At 29.6% G+C, this 23,757-nt stretch overlaps 4 long non-coding RNA genes across 4 annotated transcripts; 2 read left to right on the forward strand and 2 right to left on the reverse strand.

Annotated features, from left to right (window-relative positions):
• Window positions 1–9,664: 9,664 nt before the first annotated feature.
• On the reverse strand, window positions 9,665–11,003 carry LOC121120276 (uncharacterized). The gene is made up of 3 exons (XR_005864988.2): window positions 10,906–11,003; window positions 10,058–10,285; window positions 9,665–9,988 (listed from the first exon to the last, which is right to left on the reverse strand). It is a non-coding gene; the product is annotated as an uncharacterized lncRNA (long non-coding RNA).
• A 1,146-nt stretch (window positions 11,004–12,149) lies between these two features.
• Window positions 12,150–13,223, forward strand: LOC121120275 (uncharacterized). Its single transcript, XR_005864987.2, has 4 exons — window positions 12,150–12,269; window positions 12,344–12,542; window positions 12,600–12,785; window positions 12,848–13,223. It is a non-coding gene; the product is annotated as an uncharacterized lncRNA (long non-coding RNA).
• Window positions 13,224–14,617: 1,394 nt separating this feature from the next.
• LOC139905790 (uncharacterized) lies at window positions 14,618–15,465 on the reverse strand. The gene is made up of 2 exons (XR_011780845.1): window positions 15,180–15,465; window positions 14,618–15,110 (listed from the first exon to the last, which is right to left on the reverse strand). It is a non-coding gene; the product is annotated as an uncharacterized lncRNA (long non-coding RNA).
• A 1,779-nt stretch (window positions 15,466–17,244) lies between these two features.
• On the forward strand, window positions 17,245–17,897 carry LOC121119268 (uncharacterized). Its single transcript, XR_011780846.1, has 3 exons — window positions 17,245–17,368; window positions 17,443–17,642; window positions 17,711–17,897. It is a non-coding gene; the product is annotated as an uncharacterized lncRNA (long non-coding RNA).
• The last annotated feature ends 5,860 nt before the right edge of the window (window positions 17,898–23,757 follow it).

Raw genomic sequence — 23,757 nt, forward strand, 5'->3', positions numbered from 1 at the left:
GACGTGAAAATGTTCCATAGGCTAGAAACTCACAAAAATCCATCCTTTTTCACACATCTATCTCAAATATTGAATTTATAACAAAAAAACTTTAGTTAAGGAATGATGATTCAGAGTTTTGATTTGATATTAAGAAGGGTCTTAATTTCAGGCGCATCATATGTCTCACTCACACCTTCTTCGAGTGCTCTACAGATGCCTGTAAAATTTATTTTGCAATACAAATGTTCTTCCTTTTTTTTATTGTTATTCTCCTAGCTCTTAAACAAAAATCCAAACTCTACCATTGCCTGATGTGTGTAAAATTTATTTTTGCAATTCAAATCTTCTTCCTTTTTTTTTTCTTCTAGAATCTAGTATAGTATCATAAATTCGGGGCAGAAAAATTATTCTATATTTTATTAGAGCCGGAAAAAAGGAAGATTGATTACCGGTGTTAGTTTCCAGAAAAGGAATTTCTAAACTATTATCGCTGGACAAACTTTCATCTGTGACAAGAGAAGAGCAAACAAATGCTGTATTTAAATACTAATTAAGGAATTAGATTTTGGACCCAAAATAAAAGCAATGTGTTTCAAGACTACAAGTTTAAATATCGGCAAGAATAATGGAACTTGTGTTATGTTTGAAAAATTAAAAGGGAATTTTTTTTACTATTTCCTTCTAGACACCATATAATGTAATTAGTTATTGGAATTGTTTTCCATGACTGTATAGGTGCCACATCGACAACATATGTTTCTTTGTTCAAAAGATTCAATGAAAATTGGTCATCAATCAACAAAACTAACTATAAATCTGGAACTGCAGATGAAGAGGTGAGTGACCCGTCTTTTGGAAGGCATACTAGATTGTACTATTGAATTTGTAAAATATAATCCTTAAAAATATTTTCAAGAGATAATACCTTCCATTAGGCTAACCATGCTAATAGTTTTGGTTCAACGAGGCCTTTAAAATAAAAGTTATTTATACAGCTCTGTTGCACCACATCAATAGTGGAGATGGATGAAAATGACAGCTCAAAATATTCCTATATGCTGCCACTAAAGAAGAAGATAGTTCCACCAAGTGATCATTAATTGAATATGTTTCCAGCATAACTCATTTGTACACCGGGAGTGAGTAAATAGTAAGCTCGCCACTCTGTCTCGGGATGTCTTGAAAGGTCAATTAGCACTTTTTATAGACTTTTGGCTAATAATCCTCCGCCTATGAAAGATTTAGGTCATTTCATGGAGGGTAAATAGATAATAGTAAATAGATGAAATATCTAACTAAGCCAGGGCTCTTCTTCATCAATTGCCCTGTCAGCGAGCCAGGGAACAGCTGTACCCTTATATAGTATATTAGAGAAGCACAAAGGTCAACCATCTTTTGAAGATTGAAACTTCTCTATTGGTAAATGGAAGAAGCCACATACTTTTTTTAAGAATGTCTAGTTTGAATAACCTTACTTGGATTTACCAATAGGAAGAACAAGAATATTTCATAGTTGATTTTATAACCTCATCGTGATAGTTGACGGACCATTGGGTAATAAAGGGATTAAAGTTTTCTTCATGAAGAAAACTTTTAACTGCTCTCAAAAGTTTCTTTTACGTACAATTTCAAAAGCAGACTGTACATTTCTTGAAATGTCTAAAATAAATATTTATCCCCTTTAGGAAGCCTTTTTGTTCTTTGCCAAGTTTGGAGTGCAAAATTGGTTCTATTTTAATGGCAACAACACCTTAAAGAATGCGATAGCTCTCATTGAGCACCGGGATTGGTCTCCAAGTGTTGATATCGGTAGCCAACCCCTTTTTAGGATCAGGACTATCTGGCCTCTTGTTATGGATTGCAGAAGCTTCCCACGAATTTCCATATGTTTCCCCTGGTCAACTAAATAGGGAACAACCTCATCTGCGTATTGGGTGAAAATCTTCCAACCAATGCTATCTGGACTAGAAGCATGTCCATTTTTTATAATGCTCCTTTATGTATTATGATATAAAAATTTTCGTGAAAATTGAATGTTTTCCTTACTTAGAACGAGGAAAATTAAGTCTTTCACCCCCAAAAATATTTCATTAGCGCCTTTGAACGAGCTTCAAAATATCCTATGGGTCAGAGATAATTTGGCCTTCGTCAATGATTTTCTTGATTAAGGTAGTTGGTCGGTCTTTCAGGAACAATTTTTTCCCCCTTAAACTTCATCTTTTATAATCTCCGAAGTACTATATAAATTGGCAGTTTCTGCTGCAATTAAGCGTAAAAGAGAGATCTGTTATTCCAAAATCTTTCAGATCCTTTTGAAATAATACTATTCTTTTTTTCCTTCCTTCTAATAAATTGTAGTGTTGTTAATTTAACAGTAGAGGTCAACAAATTACCCATTTTCAATGGATTAAAAGTAGAGTTAAAACGATGAGTAAAATTCGGCATCAGTTCTTTGATGAAAAATTTATCCATCACATCCCACCTCGGTATCTTAAAACGTTTCTTTGAATGATATTATTGAATATCATTTTATGATCTGATCCGGGATGAGAGTGATAGAGTGCATTAGCCGTTTATTACCGGGTAAAAGAAGAAGAAAGTGCTAAATCGATCCGTGAGGACTTCTTCCAACTTCTCCAAGACACACTATCCTTTGGTGTAAAAATTCTAATGATATAAACATAAGTCAAGTTCCATAATAAGTTGGGTCAATATTTGAAAAGTAATGCTTGCAGACATTAATGATGATTGCCTGGAAGAAGGCAAAGCATTTAATATTTGGTCCATATGCGTGAACTAAATAACAAACCACTACAAACTGTTGAAATAAATATGTTATGCCAGCCCCCCACTAGATAATTCATTCACACACTTGGGGTTATTGATAGTCTTTAAAATCAAAGAATGTATTCCCCGATGTGGTGTCGATATTCGCTTAGGAGGAGTCAATGAAGCAATATTCTCTACCGATAACTCAGAGAGATCAATGCTATATTCATCAAGTAATGGACGATTTTCTTCATACGTGCAGGGTTAGTAATAATTTCTACAAAGTAATCACTGTCTCTCCATACTTTTTTATATTCTTTGATTTTGTGCTCTTCTTTGGGTAATGCTCAGCTACTTCTTTAAGTTTTTTGAACAGCTCAACTACTTGAACTTCATCAACTCTTTTAAAAGTGATGACGACCCTTCTTTTTGTAATAACATTAATTTTGTCAATTCCTTTTAATTTGATATTTACATTCAAAAAGGTCACCTCCTTGTTTTTAAATCTAAAAAAGTGCACATCCTTGAAGACGTATGATGTGATGCAATAGATCCTAATTACCTTCCAATTTATTAATAAGATGATAGGATGATACCCTCAATATCCGACACAGATGTAATAGGTCCTCATGAACACACTGTTACAAAAACAATCAAAATAAAAGTACTTAAACAACCAATAAAAAATATAGTTCAACAAGCATTGAAGATTGATGCCCGTACGCGGCAAATACATATGCATACTTTATCATGATTGCAATTAATGAAAAATATATTTAACCACTAAAAAATCGAGTAAAATGAAGTAAGTATCTTACTAATAAGCTAATACCTTTTTTTATTTTTTACTCAAGTTCTTCATATACTAGGTAAAGGTATAGATTATACTTTATATTTCTAAATTTTACATTTTAAATGTCATTGAAAGAGGTCGATTTAGATTGATTTTTAGTCAATTTAGTTTTTTATATTTATTAAGATATTGAACTATAGTAAGCTGGTCAGGTTGTGTGAATATAGATTATAATAATATTCGGAATTTTTATTGAATCTTTTTGTTATGATTTTTAAAAAAATAATTAATAATAATTTAGATTTAGTGGGATTCAAACAAGTCTATAGATGCTTCATTTTCAAAAAAATGATTAATTAAACTCATTAAAAGCGATTCCTTTTTTCAAGAATATTATCGATACATATATATTCACGCAACCTAATCAAGATTTTATATTTAAATTTCTAAATAAATATTAAAAACTGAAGTGACCGAAAATCAATCAACATCAATCTTTTTTGAAAGTTTTTTTTTTTTTAATCGAAATATAAGGTCTATTCTAAAACTTCACCTGAGAAATACAGCACATGAAAAATAAATAAAAATATACATTAGTTTCTACAATGTTTTTGTCTGGATCTATTGAAGATGTTATACTTGCTTGGCGTCAAGCATTTCATGAACAAGGATTGTTTTCAAAACGATCGAAAATTAACCATTAACCATATTTTATATTTTGTTTCATAACTATATATATATTTTTAACGTTTGAATCAAGAGTTAGCAAAAAAGAAGGCTTCTGTAGGCCTTACAGTTGTAAATAAAGTAATACTACATATGCGTTACACATTGGAAAAAGACAAATATATTATTTAATTTATTTGTTAACTAATTTTGACAAATAATAAGAGACTCTCGTAAAATAATATATCGTGTCTTATCAGCACCAAAACAAATTGAAAAGATTTTTCTCAAAATTGAGTATGGACATTACAATTGTTTTAACTACTTCACAAGCCAATAAAAAAAATTCTAAATTAAATCGAAAGGATGGCCCTGTATAATGCGGGTTCAATACTAGGGATGTCGCGTAACACAGTGTTGGGAGTTATACTCACTTCCCATATAGTCTGGTATATTTCCCTCATATCGTAATTCAATTAACACGTTGAAAAACTAGCATATTTTATGGGTTTTATGTACAAAGGAATAACGATTTTATACATATATACTAATTACAGATTCATGATTTATAAAAAAAAAACAATGAAAAACTAGGATTGATATTTTCCAATATTGTTAACACTTCAGTTATTTGCTTTTCGTAAACAAAACAAAAAGTGGCCAATACTGAGGAACAATTTTGCAACTAAATCTTTTAAATTTCAATTAAATACCTAGAATCAAAATGTTGAAAGCATTTTGTATTTATATCAAATTGTCTATGGCTGTTAAATTACAGAAAATCTTACGGGTAGAGTGATTTAGTATTAGCTTACATATTTCAAAAGGTGCAGGTTCAACAGGTTTTTAAAAAATCCAACCATTAATTCAATAGAAAAAATGTATACTCTGAGTAAAAAAAATTATTTCAGAAACAACAGATTTAAAACGGGGAAATATAATATACGCAGTGACGCACAAAAACCAAATGCTTCCTTCCTTCGTGGCCCCATGATTACGTCTTTCAGGCAATCACCATAATCCTCATCTCCTTCTCCATCGATGGTAAATACTAATACACAATCTTTATAGAATGTTTCCTAATCATTATTCGTCAGAGTTATAGCCTTCTTCATAATAAGATTTACAAATGAAATCTATGGACTTGCAGGGGTTTTTTCTTTTTGTGTATCCTTGTGTTGTTGACCTAATTTTAATTGGGAATATCAAATTAACAAATCACACTTAAAATGAAAATATTAATACTCAAGCTTATGTAAAAACAATTGATATTGATTTGCAATAAATGACGATTGAATTTGAATGTTATACACATCTGTAACGTCAAAAGAAGGGATTTAGTGTAAAGGAAGCACTCCTTTACACGTAAAAAAAATGAATGTTTACACGTAAAAAAAATGAATGTTTACACGTAAAAAAAAATGAATGTTATACACATCTGTAATGTCAAAAGAAGGGATTCGTGTAAAGGGAACACTAAGTTTAGCGATTAGAAAGGGGGGAAATATCGATTTTTGCGTGTGCTCTTTTTCTTTATTCCCACTGAAGTCATCATTGTGGCCTATCCTTTGTGAAAAATGTTTTATAAATATATATGAATTTAAATACAATTATGATTTCCCGCCTAAACTATTGTTATTTAAAATTTAATTGGTTCTACTTTTTATAAGAGTATTTCTTATTCCCCAAGCAAAATCCTAATACACGCAGCTGATATTAACAGTGGTCTTAATTCAGGTGCACCATATGTATCACTCCCGCCTTCTCCTAGCTCTCAAACAAAATACAAACTCTGCAGATGCTTGATGTGCGTAAAATATATTTTTCAACGCAAATCGTTTTCCTTTTTTTAAATTTTTAAATTTATATTTTGCTAGAAGAAAAAAAAATGTCCCGAAGAGATGTTAAATTAGATATGTCCCAATTACACATATTACATACTTTTTGTAGTGACTACTTCACTGATAAAAATATTGATCAAAGAGTACCAAATCAAAGCCGTGATATCATCATTGCCTAACTACAGTTTCTAGCGTTCCATACATTTTGAGTTCCATCAGATCCTTACTTTTAATTTTAAAAATTTAGTTGAAACTAGCAGATTAATACAATTTATTTTGATTTGATAATTATTTATGTTTAACAGATGATAAATTGAATATTAACGTCTAAAACATTTCTTACGTATCTAACATTGAATCAACACATAATAGATGGAATTATAAGATTATTTTTCACAATGCATTTGTATTTCAGGATAAAAATTCATTTTCAAATACTTTTATGTTCTTTGTTAGTTCCTAAAAAAATTTCTCCCCATCCACCTCTAGGATATATTTTTCTAAATGTGTTCTAAATTCAATATTTGCAATAGAAGTGTGAAAAAGGATGGGTTTTCGTGAGTTTCTAGCCTGTAGAGCATTTTCACTTGAGCATCCATCAACCATTCCTTCTCACACTTTTATGACAAATATTGGACATTCCAACACTATGTCCAAAATAATGTACTAAATTTCTTTTAATTGTTTGGGGTACCATGTTGATTTTCGACTTCGTTTTTTCCCATGCCCATTCTACTGTAGATTTTCATCCTTACTTATACGTGTACGTGACATATAAATGTGATAACCCTCCTTAATAACTGAAAACTTGCAAGAAATGTTTATGTACATGAATTGGATCTTGACAATCTTATTCCTATTAAAGCAGCCATTGCTAAAATTCAAGAAAATATGAGTTTCTCAAATCAAATGTATGCTGTTTGTCTATCCAATTCATCAAAAAGTTTTGAATAACATGAATTATATGGTAAGATATTCCTTTTTAGAATGTTTTGTTGCTCCAACAATATGATTTATTTTTCGCAATAGGTACCATATGGGGTAAAGAAAAAGTCAATAAAAGGAAAGGCATTTACAGAAATTTTAACAAAACTTCTCCAGATCCAGAATGCAAGAATCCGATTTTGGAAAGGCAGCCTCGTGATGATGAGAAATGTTTATATCGTATAGACGGCGAATTAGATTTTAATGATCATGGAACTCCATTCCTAATGAATCATAACTATCGCTGTACGTTAGTAGGAATACTGAGCAAAGGGGGTGAATCTGAAACTCCATATATGCTGGATTTAGTACAAATAGCTACCTGGATCCAAAAAACTTTGAACCTTTAAATAATTGGGTAAAAATTTTGATTTTTTTCATCATAATTCAAAATGTATTTTTATCCTGAAATACAAATGTATCTTTGACAATAATCTTTTACTTCAATTTATGATGTGTTGTTTCAATATAAGATACTTAAGAAATGTTTAAGATGTTAATATTCAATTTATAATCTTTTAAACATAAATAATTATCATATCAAAGTTAATTGTATTAATCAGCTAATTTAACCTAATTTTTAGAATAAAATAAAGTAGTAATTTTGTTTGAGAGCTAGGAAAAGGTGGGAGTGAGACATATGGTGCACCTGAATTAAGACCCTAGTAAATATCAGCTGCATGCTTAACGATTTTGCTTGGAAAATAAAAATTACTTCTATAAAAATGGAACCTTCTAACAAATTTTTCTTTTTCTAATCTCCGAACTTATTGTTTCCTTTACACTTATCTCTTTTTTTGAAAGGATTTGATTTTTACAGATGTGTATAACATTCAAATATAAAAATAATTAAGTTTTGTATTGTTATTTGTTCATGTTTATTTTTTTCAGTTTTCATTTGTCGATAATCAATATCAATGGTTATAACATTAGGATGTGTAATAATGGTTCCATTTTAAGGGTGATTTGTTAATTTGATATTCCCAATTCAAATTAGGTCAACAACAAGTATCAAGAACACAAGGATAAACAAAAAAAAATATCCTGCAAATCCATAGATTTCATTTGTAAATCTTATCATGAAGAAGGCTATAACTCTGACGAATAATGATTAGTAAACATTCTATAAAGATTGTGCATTAGTATTTACCATCGAAAAAGAAAATAATATAATCACAATTTTAATAATTACATACAATAGATGAATTTAAAGTTCGTTAAAATAATGGAAAAAAGTGAGAAACTGCATTAGGATTGAAAAAATAGTAGTAGTACATTCTACGCCAATACTGTTAATTGACTCGAAGTGCATAGATTAACTCAGGGACTATATATCCTTCCATTTTTAGAGTGATTTGTTAATTTGAAATACTTGAAAGTGAATTCTGCTTCGTCGCCTACTCTGAGAAAACTTTTTCATTAACAAGACTCCTTCAATATCCTTGATGTATACGAGAAAAAATGAAGAAATAATTCATATCAATCACATTTATACAGAGTTGAACATTGAAAGCAAAAATTGACGGTGGTCAAGCTTTAAGCTCATTTTTGAACAAAGGAACGATGAACGGGGGAAACAAATGATCGGTGTTTATTTTATCCTTCACTTTTTATTAAGAAATTTGATAAATGACGAATTTTGTCCGAACAAGTTGACCTCTTCCCATATTTAATGATTCTTGAGAGCGTCGAAAATGGGACGGTGGATTTAACAAGGCGTATTTGAAATCACAAACTAAAAATAACAAAGAATGAGATCTGAGAATGAAGAAGGTAATGTCTCATGAGGTTATAACTTGGTGAAGTTGTCGTATATTTATAGCCCATCTTAGAGATTTGGATTTGGGTTACTTCCTGATGTAAAAATTACCCTCTATAGAGATTTTTTTAAACAGAGGTCAAACGAAATGTACAATTATTGGACGTAGACAAAGTGATGTCTTACACTTGTTAATCGGCTCCATGCTTTGTGTAGGTAGATAGATTTTGATTACTCAAGCTATGTGTATTAAATATTCAGAGCCAATGGGACTATCGGGAGTTAATATTTGAAACAGGTGTCTATTGTATTTTTTTAGAAAAATATAAGCTAATATATTTTGTTTCAAGTGAAATATAAAATGTATTCTTCATTTGTGATACATAAAACTTATATTTATTTGGAAACTTAAAGATGCTGTCATAATACAAATTTTTAATCAATTCTTTTATTAAAATAGAAATATTAAACACTAAAAAAGTCTAGCAAAAATTTATTCATATTTGTTAATTAATTTATTTGTGTGCATATCAAAGGTTAATAATTCATCACGCTTAAGAGCAATTTAGTAATATAGAAGGGGATTTCAAGCTCCCTAATTCTTGAAATTGCAATGGCATTAAGATTTAAAAATGGAAGTGTATTTAAGTTATGAAACCACTTGTATTTGTATGAATGGTATGCCAAAATTAATTAGTCTAATAAATAAAAATATAAATAAAAGATCTTAATAGTCTAAAATTGTCTTACACTTTATTCAATGACGTAAAATACTCAAACAAAATGTTATATATTTAAAGGTTCCATTCAATTTTTTACATATTAACATAATATAAATAACGCGATATAATGGAATATTGGGCAGTGCAAAACAATGTACTAAAATAAAAAAGATAATAGGTTCTACTATGTTTTTGTCTGGATCTATTGAAGATGTTATACTTGCTTGGCGTGAAGCATTTCATGAACAAGGATTGTTTTCAAACCATATATCAGTTGTACTCACGTAGAGTGAAAAATAATCAGTTTGCATGTATCTTCATATCTAATAGGTTTAGTATAGATGTGCCATTATATGTATGTATAATACTATTTAGATGGGTATCATCCTTGATTCCCCTCGTGTAAAATAAATTATATACAAAGTCCTTATCCTCATATATAACATGGCGAAGTGAATAATCCAGTATCAAGCTAAAGGAGTGTGATAAAATAATTTAAAGTAAGAAGTTTGAATTTATAAAATCAAAAGTTAGGTCATACAAAGGAGCATTAATGAACTGAAGCGTTCAAACACAACTGAATCAGTAGAAGTTTCTCATCAAGGAGCAAGTGGTAGATTGTATGTTTTAGAGGAAATATTGGAAATACTGGAGTTCAACTCTAAAATAATATATGAGGTGCAGGCGAACTTATACAGTGTACCCATTGTTTGTATAAACTTCTTGATCTATAGCAGGAAAGGCTGTCCTGTGAGTGAATTTATACGGCCTGCAAAAGTAAATTTCTGATGTGAAAAAAATATCTAACTCTGGCATATATCAGGGGTGTACGCAGTGTTATTTATATTATTTTTTGGGGAGGGGAGGTTGGCTCTTTGGATTGTTTTTTCAAAAAAATTGAAAAGTTACATTTTTTGCAAAAAAAAAATTAAAAGATTTTATACGGATATACTAATTAAAGTTACGTGATCAGAACATAAAGTACAATTATAATTGAATGTTGAATTTACATATAAAAAAAAACTATGAAAATCTGGGATTGATATTTTCCAATATTCTTAACACTTCAGCTATTTGCTCTTCGTGAACAAAACAATTCCTGACAAATACTGGCAATCTTCATATTTGATACAAGACTATAAAAATGAACAGTATAAAAATTCATAATAAAAATATGAATTAAATTGAAATTTAATTTAGATCAAACTTACGTTAATAAAAAGGTATCCATATATTTGAAATGAGCAACAATTTTGCAACTAAAGTTTTTAAATTTCAATTAAATACCTAGAATCAAAATGTTGAAAGCATTTTGTATTTATATCAAATTGTCTATAGCTGTTAAATTACAGAAAATCTTACGGGTAGAGTGATTTAGTATTAGCTTACATATTTCAAAAGGTGCAGGTTCAACAGGTTTTTAAAAAATCCAACCATTAATTCAATAGAAAAAATGTATACTCTGAGTAAAAAAAATTATTTCAGAAACAACAGATTTAAAACGGGGAAATATAATATACGCAGTGACGCACAAAAACCAAATGCTTCCTTCCTTCGTGGCCCCATGATTACGTCTTTCAGGCAATCACCATAATCCTCATCTCCTTCTCCATCGATGGTAAATACTAATACACAATCTTTATAGAATGTTTCCTAATCATTATTCGTCAGAGTTATAGCCTTCTTCATAATAAGATTTACAAATGAAATCTATGGACTTGCAGGGGTTTTTTCTTTTTGTGTATCCTTGTGTTGTTGACCTAATTTTAATTGGGAATATCAAATTAACAAATCACCCTTAAAATGGAACCATCTATTACACAAGCTAATGTAGAAACAATTGATATTGATTTGCAATAAATGACGATTGAAAAAGATATACAGAAATAAATATTAAGAATACAAAAACCTAATATATTTTTATATTGTAATGTTATACACATCTGTAATGTAAAAATAAAGGATTTGTGTAAAGGAGACACTAAGTTTAGTGATTAGAAAAGGAAAAAAATCGGTTTTTGCGTGTACTCTTTTTCTCTTTATTACAACTGAAGTAATCATTTTTGCCTATCCTTTGTGAAAAATGTTTTTAAAATGTATAATAAAATAAATATATATGAATTAAAATGCAATTATAGTATTTCCCCTCAACTAATGTTATTTTAAATGTAAAAGTTTTACTTTTTATATGAGAAATAAATATTCTCCAAGCAAAATTATAATACAATCAGCTGAGATTAACAAAGGTCTTAATTCAGGTGCACCATATGGCTCACTCCAGCCTTTTCCTAGCTATCAAACAAAAATCCAAACTCATCAATTGCCTGATGTGTGTAAAATATATTCTTCAATGCCAATCTTTCTCCTAGGAGTTGCCTTTAACTTTTTAAAGAATTGCAAAACAATATCCAAAATAATATACAAAAATTTCTTCAAATTGTAGGTATGTAACAGAGTGCTCTAATCTTTTTTCTTCCCCACGTATTAAGTTGCTCGAACAACTGATTGATAAGAAATTTCGTAGATTTTCGGTTTTTTTAACATGCCCATTCTACACTGAATTTTCATCCTTACTTATACGAAAATACACTTATACGTGTACGTGTCATATAAATTTGATCACCCGCCTGAATAACCGACTACTTACCTTAAAAATGTATTTCAATTTGCAAGTACATTATTAGTTTCAGTGATGAAGTTGATACTTACAGTAGTCATAGCTGCTTTTACATTCGGCTTTGTTGAATGTGAATGTATGTATACTCTTGAATTAATGCAATTCACTTCTTCTAAAATAATAAATGCCTTATTTTATTTATCTACATAGTTCCTTGTGGAAAGGAATTGAATGCTTGTACAAATTCGACTGGTGAAACCTCAATTCCTTGGCAAGCTTATACAATAAGAAGTTATTCAATCAATAGAAAATGGTATAATGTCACCTGTAATGCCATTATCCTAAATAAAAACATGTTCTTTCTTTACAATATTGTCTTAGTAAATATGATTCAACAGATAGAATTTCCGTAAGTTGTTAATAAATAATAAATGTAACTGAATTTCATAATGTTTTAAAACATTAGGTACATGTTGGGGATGGAACCAAGTACAGTGTGGAAATTGTATATATAAAAACTTAGATCTTAACAATCTTACTCCTATTAAAATAGCTATTGCTAGAATTCAAGGAAATATGACTTTCACAAATCAAATGTATGCTGTATGTTTACCCAGTCAATCGATAAGTTTAGAACAACATCATTTATATGGTAAAATATTCCTTTTTCGAAATTTTGTTGGTGGAACAATACAATATATTTTTCCAAAATAGGAAACATATGGGGTAGTCAAGGAGTCCATGAAAAGAAAGGCATTTACACAAATATTGACAAATCTTCACAAGAATGCAAGAATCCGACTTTGGAAAGACTGCCTCGTGATGATGAGAAATGTATACATCGTATACAGGGCAAATTGATTTTAAGGATATTGGAACTCCATTCATAATTAATCATAACTCCCGCTGTACGTTAGTAGGAATACTAAGCAAAGTGGGGAATCTGAAACTTCATTTATGCTGGATTTGGTTAAAATATATTAATGGATCCAATATTTTATGAGCCTTTGAATAATTAAGTAAAAATTATTTTGCAAAATAATTTGAAATTTATTCTTATCCTGAAATACAAATGCATCGTGAAAAATAATCTTTAACATCCATTTATCATGCGTTGATTCAATGAAATATACGTAAGAAATGTTTTCGATGTTAATATTCAATTTATAATCTGTTAAACATAAATAATTATCAAATCAAAATAAATTGTATTAATCTGCTAGTTTCAACTAAATTTTTCAAATAAAAAGTAAGAATCTGACGGAACACAAAATGTATGGATCGCTAGAAACTGTAGTTAAGGAATGATGATTCACAGTTTTGATTTGGTACACCTTGATCCATATTTTTGTCATTGAGGTAGTCACAAGAAAAAGTATATAACATCTGTATTTGGGACATATCCTTTCGTACGTTGCTAGGGTGTTACTATTTTAATGAAGAAAAACTATTGCTTTGGTGCTTTTTTTATAGGGATCTAAATTTGAAAATTCTAAATTGAAAGCAAAAATTGAGGGTGGTCAAGCTTTAAGCTCATTTTTGAACAAAGGAACGATGAACGGGGGAAACAAATGAACGGTGTTTATTTTATCCTTCACTTTTTATCAAGAAATTTGATAAATGACGAATTTTGTCCGAACAAGTTGATCTCTTCCCATATTTAATGGATTCTTGAGAGCGTCGAAAATGGGACGGTGGATTTAACAAGGCGTATTTGAAATCACAAACTAAAAATAACAAAGAATGAGATCTGAGAATGAAGAAGGTAATGTCTCATGAGGTTATAACTTGGTGAAGTTGTCGTATATTTATAGCCCATCTTAGAGATTTGGATTTGGGTTACTTCCTGATGTAAAAATTACCCTCTATAGAGATTTTTTTAAACAGAGGTCAAACGAAATGTACAATTGTTGGACGTAGACAAAGTGATGTCTTACACTTGTTAATCGGCTCCATGCTTTGTGTAGGTAGATAGATTTTGATTACTCAAGCTATGTGTATTAAATATTCAGAGCCAATGGGACTATCGGGAGTTAATATTTGAAACAGGTGTCTATTGTATTTTTTTAGAAAAATATAAGCTAATATATTTTGTTTCAAGTGAAATATAAAATGTATTCTTCATTTGTGATATATAAAACTTATATATATTTGGAAACTTAAATATATTGTCATAATACAAATTTTTAATCAATTCTTTTATTAAAATAGAAATATTAAACACTAAAAAAGTCTAGCAAAAATTTATTCATGTTTGTTAATTAATTTATTTGTGTGCATATCAAAGGTTAATAATTCACCACACTTAAGAGCAATTTAGTAATATAGAAGGGGATTTCAAGCTCCCTAATTCTTGAAATTGCAATGGCATTAAGATTTAAAAATGGAAGTGTATTTAAGTTATGAAATCACTTGTATTTGTATGATTGATATACCAAAATTAATTAGTCTAATAAATAAAAATATAAATAAAAGATCTTAATAGTCTAGAATTGTCTTACACTTTATTCAATGACGTAAAATACTCAAACAAAATGTTATATATTTAAAGGTTCCTTTCAACTTTTTACATATTAACATAATATAAATAACGCGATATGATGGAATATTGGGCAGCGCAAATCAATGTCCAAAATAATGTACAAAAATAACAAAGATAATAGGTTCTAGTATGTTTTTGTCTGGATCTATTGAAGATGTTATACTTGCTTGGCGTGAAGCATTTCATGAACCAGGATTGTTTTCAAAACGTTCAGGTTTAACCATTAACCATATATCAGTTGTACTCACGTAGAGTGAAAAATAATCAGTTTGCATGTATCTTCATATCTAATAGGTTTAGTATAGATGTGCCATTATATGTATGTATAATAATATTAAGATGGGTATCATCCTTGATTCCCTCGTGTAAAATAAATTATATACAAAGTCCTTATTCTCATATATAACATGGCGAAGTGGATAATCCAGTATCAAGCTAAAGGAGTGTGATAAAATAATTTAAAGTAAGAAGTTTGAATTTATAAAATCAAAAGTTAGGTCATACAAAGGAGCATTAATGAACTGAAGCGTTCAAACACAACTGAATCAGTAGAAGTTTCTCATCAAGGAGCAAGTGGTAGATTGTATTTTTTAGAGGAAATATTGGAAATACTGGAGTTCAACTCTAAAATAATATATCAGGTGCAGGCGAACTTATACAGTGTACCCATTGTTTGTATAAACTTCTTGATCTATAGCAGGAAAGGCTGTCCTGTGAGTGAATTTATACGGCCTGCAAAAGTAAATTTCTGATGTGAAAAAAATATCTAACTCTGGCATATATCAGGGGTGTACGCAGTATTATTTATATTATTTTTTGGGGAGGGGAGGTTGGTTCTTTGGATTGTTTTTTCAAAAAATTGAAAAGTTACATTTTTTGCAAAAAAAAAAATTAAAAACTTTTATAAAAATATACTAATTAAATTGTTACGTGATCAGAACATAAAAATACAATTATAATTGAATGTTGAATTTATATTAAAAAAACTATGAAAACCTGGGATTGATATTTTCCAATATTTCTTAAACTTCAGCTATTTGCTCTTCGTGAACAAAACAATTTGACAAATACTGGCAATCTTCATATTTGAATACAAGACTATAAAAATGAACTTCTGTAGGTCTCACAGTTGTAAATAAAAATACTACATATGTGTTTTGCATTTGAAAAATTGAATATATTATTTAATTTATGATCAAACTTATGTTAAAAAATAAGAGATCCATAAATTTGAAATGATCAGCAATAAAACTAAATCTTAAAAATTTCAATTAACTACTTAGAATCAAAAAAAAATTTTGTATTTAATCAAATTGTCTATGGCTATTAAATTACAGAAAATCTGACATAGACGTGATTTAGTTATTAGCTTACATCCCTCAAAAGGTTTTTTTATATTAGGTTTTTAAAATTCAATAATTAATTAATTGAAAAAAGTATTTTCTGAGATGTTGAAAATATTATTTCATAAAGCAAAAGATTAAAAGCCCAAATATAATATGACGTCAGTGACAATAAAAATAAATGCTTCCTTCCTTCAAATCCCCATGATTAACTCTGAAAACAAAGTAATTTTATATCTCTTATGTATTTATAATCTCTCTCATTTTACGGCCTTAGTATTTTATAAATTACTGTACTTCATAATAAGATATCACAAATGAAATCTATGAACTTAATCAGGTTATTTTTCTTTTTGTATTTCAAAAGTGTTGTTGACCAACAGGTTTTTAAAAATCCAACCAAATCAAAGAAAAATCACCTCTGAGTAAAATGGAACCATCTATTACACAAGCTAATGTAGAAACAATTGATATTGATTTGCAATAAATGACGATTGAATTTGAATCTTATACACATCTGTAACGTCAAAAGAAGGGATTTAGTGTAAAGGAAGCACTCCTTTACACGTAAAAAAAAATGAATGTTATACACATCTGTAATGTCAAAAGAAGGGATTCCTGTAAAGTAAACACTAAGTTTAGCGATTAGAAAGGGGGAAAATATCGATTTTTGCGTGTGCTCTTTTTCTCTTTATTCCCACTGAAGTAATCATTCTGGTCTATCCTTTGTGAAAAATATATTGTATTTAAATATATATGAATTTAAATACAATTATGATTTCCCGCCTAAACTATTGTTATTTAAAATTTAATTGGTTCTACTTTTTATAAGAGTATTTCTTATTCCCCAAGCAAAATCCTAATACACGCAGCTGATATTAACAGTGTTCTTAATTCAGGTGCACCATATGTATCACTCCCGCCTTGATGAGCGTAAAATATATTTTTCAACGCAAATCTTGCTCCTAGGAGTTGCCTATAACTTTTTACAGAATTGCAAAACAATGTCCAAAATAATGTACAAAAATTTGTTCAATTTGTAGGTATGTTACTAAAAGAGAGTGCTCTAATCTTTTTCTCTCTATGTATTAAGTTGCTCGAACAGCTGATCAATAAGAATTTTCGTGGTTTTTCTGTCTTTTTTTTAACATGCCCATTCTACACTGGATTTCCATCCTTACTTATACAAATATATACTTATACGTGTACGTGCCATATAAATGTGATAATAACCGAAGACTTACCTTATAAATGTATTTCAATTTGCAAGTACATTATTAGTTTCAGTGATGAAGTTGATACTTACAGTAGTCATAGCTGCTTTTACATTCGGCTTTGTTGAATGTGAATGTATGTATACTCTTGAATTAATGCAATTCACTTCTTCAAACAAAATAAACCCCTTATTTTATTTATCTACATAGTTACTTGTGGAAAGGAATTGAATGCTTGTACAAATTCGACTGGTGAAACCTCAATTCCTTGGCAAGCTTATACAATAAGAAGTTATACAACCGTTAAAAAATGGCATAATGTCACCTGTAACGCTATTATCCTAAATACAAATCATGTTCTTTCTTTACAACATTGTCTTTATAAATATGATTCCACTGATAAAATTTCGGTAAGCTTTTAATAAATAATAAATTAATAATAAATATAACTGAATTTAATAATGTTTTAAAACATTAGATACATGTTGGAGATGGAACCAAGTACAGTGTGGAAAGACTATATGTAGATAACTTAGATCTTGAAAATCTTATTCCTATTAAAGTAGCAATTGCTAAAATTCAAGGAAATATGACTTTCTCAAATCAAATGTATGCTGTTTGTCTACCCAATCAATCAATAAGTTTAGAACAACATAATTTATATGGTAAAATATTCCTTTTTCGAAATTTTGTTGGTGGAACAATACAATATATTTTTCCAAAAATAGGAAACATATGGGGTAGTCAAGGAGTCCATGAAAAGAAAGGCATTTACACAAATATTGACAAATCTTCACAAGAATGCAAGAATCCGACTTTGGAAAGACTGCCTCGTGATGATGAGAAATGTATACATCGTATACAGGGCAAATTGGATTTTAAGGATATTGGAACTCCATTCATAATGAATCATAACTCCCGCTGTACGTTAGTAGGAATACTAAGCAAAGTGGGGGAATCTGAAACTTCATTTATGCTGAATTTGGTACAAATAGCTCCCTGGATCCAAAAATATTTTGAACATTTGAATAATTGGGAAAAAATTATTTTGCAAAATCATATTTTTTTTCAAATAATATGAAATTTATTTTTATCTTGAAATACAAATGCATCGTAGAAAATAATTTTTAACAGCCATTTATCAGGAGTTGATTCAATATAGGATACGTTAGAAATGTTTTCGATGTTAATATTCAATTTATAATCTTTTAAACATAAATAATTATCAAATCAAAGTTCTATTTATAAAAATTTATTAAATAAAAAGTAGGGATCTGACAGAAAAACAACAACATGGAACGCTTCAACTGTAGTTATGTAGTAATGATGATTCACGCCTTAGATTTGGTACACTTTGATCCATATTTTTATCATTGAGGTAGTCACTAGAAAAAGTATGTCAGATCTGTAATTGGGACACATCCTTTTCGTACGTTGCTAGGGCGTTACTCTTTTGAGGAAAAACTATTGATTTGGTGTTTTTTTTATATGGATTTAATTTTTCTCATTTAATATATCTTCGTGGTATTTTGCTCAACAACAAAAAATAACTAGTAAAATATCATCATGACTCATTTGTATACATCCAAAATCACTTTTCCGCACAGGTTAATCCACCTATACGTCATTTTCTTCTCCTTCTCTTCATTTAAGCTACAATATTATCACACAATGAGAGATTCTATTAAAAGTTATGGGCAACTTCTTTTAGTTGAAAAATATATTTTACGCACATCAGGCAATTGTAGAGTTTGGATTTTTGTTTGAGAGCTAGGAGAAGGCGGGAGTGAGACATGCTGCACCTGGTTTAAGACCACGTTTAATATCAGCTGCATGTATTATGATTTTGCTTGGAGAACATGAATTACTCCTATAAAAAGTAGAACAAATTACATTTAAAATAACATTAGTTGAGGGGGAAAATTATAATTGTATTTAAATTCATATATATTTATTTTATTTTATTATTTTAAAACATTTTTCACAAAGGATAGGCAAGAATGATTACTTCAGAGGGAATAAAGAGAAAAAAGCACACGCAAAAATCGATTTTTTCCCCCTTTTCTAATCGCTAAACTTAGTGTTTCCTTTACACAAATCCCTTCTTTTGACATTACAGATGTGTATAATATTCAAATATAAAAATGTAATATGTTTTTATATTCTTAATATTTTTCCTGTTTATTTTTTCAATCGTCATTTATTGCAAATGAATATCAATAGTAAATAGATTAATAAAGAAAATATAATAATCACAATAATAATGATTACATACAATAAATTAATTAAAAGTTTGTTAAAATAATGGAAAAAAGTAAAATACTGCACTGGGATTGATAAAATTGTAGTAGTACATTGTACGCCCATACTATTAGTTGACTTGATGTTGCGTAGATTTATATAATTGATCTGAGGGATTAGTTTATATAATATTAACTCAGGAACTATATAATGAGGCACTTACGACTTCTTTTTGATTCACAAAATCTTTGGACTTTGAATTCCATTACTCCTCACTCATCAAAAAGAGGGAGGCGAAAGAAGAGAAGAGTTGAAACTGTGTGAAAATAAATTGAATTGAGAATCTGGATTTTCAATATTCAACTTGAGAAATCCATTTTACTAAATTTATATTTGATATAGATAAATTCTAAATCTTTCTCACAGTTTCAAATTTTTTCAATCAAAATATTGTATCATCGCAATATTTGCTGAAATATAAGTCATCTCAAGATAGTCTTCAAAATTACAAATATAGTGTAACGGATCAAATGAAAAATTTAATGGACGTTACCACACATATTTATCTAGTATTTTGTAAAATAACAGAATCTTTAAGGAATAGTGATCATTGAGCTTCACCAATAGTTTCATTTTCCTTAGAAATCCCGGTTGATATGGTAGCTCTCGATGTAAGCCGTTGACTTTTGACGGATGATAAGTATTTCGGAAGATTGGGGAAAATATTAGGCACTGCAGAGGGTTTCAAATAACGTTTTTGGAGCTTATTATCTTCAACTCCATAAGATTGATATTTCCTCTTGTGGTCTGCGCTCTCATATACAAAGTCATCCTCCTCAAAATGGAGAGAACATACCCTTGAATACTTAGAAGGTGCATAAGTCCCATTGCTGTCCCGTGGAATGGGTCTAAGCCAGACACCTTTAGAGGATTCATCCAGTGGAAAAGAATGGAGTGATAACCTTGCTATGGCTGGTTTTCCATCATATCCGGAGGAACACTTATGAACACAGCACTTATTAGGTATGATCTGAAATATATAGATAAATTATCAATTCCATATCCACAAGTGCTACAGGATATTTTACTTACTGTACTCAAAAGTAGATTGTAGAAGAGATAGAAAAGCACACAATCACAAGTAATTCACAAGCTTTGTTTAAATAAGCAAATATTATACTAATTGACTTAGATTGTTGTCAGCAAGGCAGGTTTTAAAAACAATAGCAGCCTCATAACGGAAATTTTCTTTTCTTTTTTTCAACGCGTGAGCGTTCCAGTTATTCTAGATTTCCATGGATAAGCATTAACCTTCCTCTCCAACACTCCACGAATTGAAAAGTTCAGGGGACTTTAATCAGCTGAAGAAGGGGCACCCTAGACTTGTCCCAAAAATGCTGGATTTTTTTTAACGCCAGTTTTGAACTGAGTGTGCACCATGGACTAGCGTTTAATCCTGGGTGAAGCAAACTTCTTGCTGTTTCAATCCAAGGCTTCTCTTTTATCTTCTAAAAGTATAAATAACCATTTTAGTTAATTTTTACACAACAAGAATCCGGAATATAGAGGATTTTGCCCCATTTGAAGGTACACCCCTACTTCCAAACCATGATTGACTCTGGTTCTTTCGCATTGTATGCAAATTCTTGGCTGGAATCAATTCTTTTATATATCTTTGCCAATACCCCGTCATTTTGCTTGCTGAATTTACAACTTAGAGTCAATAAATGATGATGACATTTTTATGTAGTGAATGTCAGTTGAGCAAAACTTTGCTTCTATCCTTTCTCTTTGTAATAGCACTCTTTGACAAAAGATGACGATACTGAATTTTGTTAGGTTTTACCCAAAGGTCATCAATAAAATTTTTGGTCATACTGGTTCTGCTTACATTGTGATCCCGGGCCAGCAATATAACTTTTTAAAATATGGACAAATTAAAAAAAAACACATCCCTGTATAAAAGTACTTGACACACTGATTACGAATCTCTAATTAGTTTTTCCATATCAAATTTGGTTTTCATTATTTTGGATCTTTTTTAAATTTACGATAAAATAATTTATTTGAAGCGTAAGTAATACAGTTACACTTACAAAAGAGTATTTGGTTCTAAAAAGGTCTAGTTTAGCTGCAATATTTATATTATTTAATTTTAAGTCTAAGGCAGAAATTCATCGGGGTTAAATGGTGATATTTTTTTTAAATCCTGCACTAATGAATGATATTGTAAAATAAAAAAATAATTAATTAAATTCAAAATATTATATAAGCTTTCAAGGAAATCCTTTAACGTAAAAACAATTATATAACCGAGGCGTTATGTCTTTTCCAACAAAAATAATAAAATATTGTGGTTTTTATCTTGTCAATGGCATTTTCTCAAAATTGCATAATTGCATTTCAAATATAAACATATATTTAAAATTAACATAAAATTTGATATGAAATGTTTTCTGACTAAAAAGTCGTCTAAAACCTTCAAAAAGTTTAAAAATACTAAAAAAACCCTGTTTTATAACAAAAAACAGATTTGTAATCACTTTTTCAGGTACTATTATAATTAAATATGCAATTAAAAATATATATTTTGTTGAACTGTGAACTGTTTTGCAATTTTTATGTCTAGACTTTTTAACTTGCATCAGACACATATTAAAACAAGGGTATCTTAATATTTGTCATTACTAAAATAAACAACATCAATAATATGATTTAATATATTTTTATTAAAAATGTGGTACATCTATTATGTAGTTGAACATCTTTTTACATCTGGAATGCTTAAAAAGGATTCTTTAGTGATAATTTTGATTTAAAAGTGACTCAATAAAATAGAGGTTTTTTTTCTTCTCTTTATTGGTTTATGGAAGTTACATACGCAAAATATATGTATATATAAATAAACATTATATTTTATAATTAAATACCTAAACTAAAAGGACATGACTACTATAAACATGGTAAACAGACAATGTACATTATTACATACATTTTCTCTAAATAATAGATCAAATATCTCCATAGGTATATAACATAATTTAAAATAATCCAAAAATCACATTAAAATATTAATAATAATAAACGAAGAAACACGGGCTATAGTTTCAATGGCAATAAAAAAAAGACAACTACTGAACTTTTGAGGAACATAACTTTTTAAACTGTTTATGGATACGTATTAGTCGACGTAGAACATTCCTATTATTATTCGAACATGAAGGGTAGTAGCAAATATTTCTACGTAGTGTAAGATCCATTAAAACTTTTTGATATATTTATGAATTATTCTGGCGATTAAAGATAGTCCTCCTCCGATGAGAGATTTGGGTCTTCTGATTGAAGTTAAATAAAATCCATGAAAAAATCGATTAAGCCAGTTATATTCCATTCCGATTGGATTCTCTTCCAGCTAGGGAATAGCTGTTGCTTTGTAAATTTTGTTAAGAATTATGAAGCAGTTAAACAGATTGATTATCTTTTGAAGGTTCAATTTTCCAAAAGAGGAGATTGCTGAATTAATATGTTTAACCAAAATCGTCCAGTTCGAAAAAAAAGGCACAGTTTCTATTCCCTCCTATCCCAAACATTTCAATTGCGGTAGCGTAAGGACCCAAAGTGAAGGGAAGGATACATTGGTCTCGACTATTCCGAGTTATTCGGTTAATTAGCAATTCGAAGGGTCACGGAAGTAGATGGAAGGTCTCATTGTGTTGAAGAAGTTGTGAATTTGGCTCTCGGAGGAAGGAGGGAGGGGTGAATTCTCTTAGAGTCATCCGTTGACTGAGAGAAGAGGCCTGAGGAGAGCATATCTAATTATGTAAGGGATTAAGACTTTTTCTTATATCTACCATGATCATGACAGTATAATTAATTTCAGGAATACTTTGCGCGGGAGTTGTAGTGTGCAAATTCGTACCATGTTCTTCACTTTGCGTCCCTACGCTTGACAAAGGAAGTTTATTTACATTTTATTAAAAGGTTGCGAGAGTTGAATTTCAACTATCCACTGTCGATGTCTCCTTTTTTAAATGCAATTTCTAAAACTATTCTAAAACATGGTGTAATAAAGAAATAATGATAACCGCTTAGATAATGACAAAAACCCTTTCAGGTTGCAACTACAAATACTACTTCCTCTTTCATTATCATATTTTCCCCACTTCTGGTTATAAGAATTATAAATAGTGTACATACAAATTAAACCTATGTGTATGAAACTCAACATACATACATTTTTAAATAAATACAAATATTGCGCATCAAATGATTATTTTAAACACG

Source organism: Lepeophtheirus salmonis, chromosome 6, assembly GCF_016086655.4.
Source record: "Lepeophtheirus salmonis chromosome 6, UVic_Lsal_1.4, whole genome shotgun sequence".
NCBI classification, from domain to species: domain Eukaryota; kingdom Metazoa; phylum Arthropoda; class Copepoda; order Siphonostomatoida; family Caligidae; genus Lepeophtheirus; species Lepeophtheirus salmonis.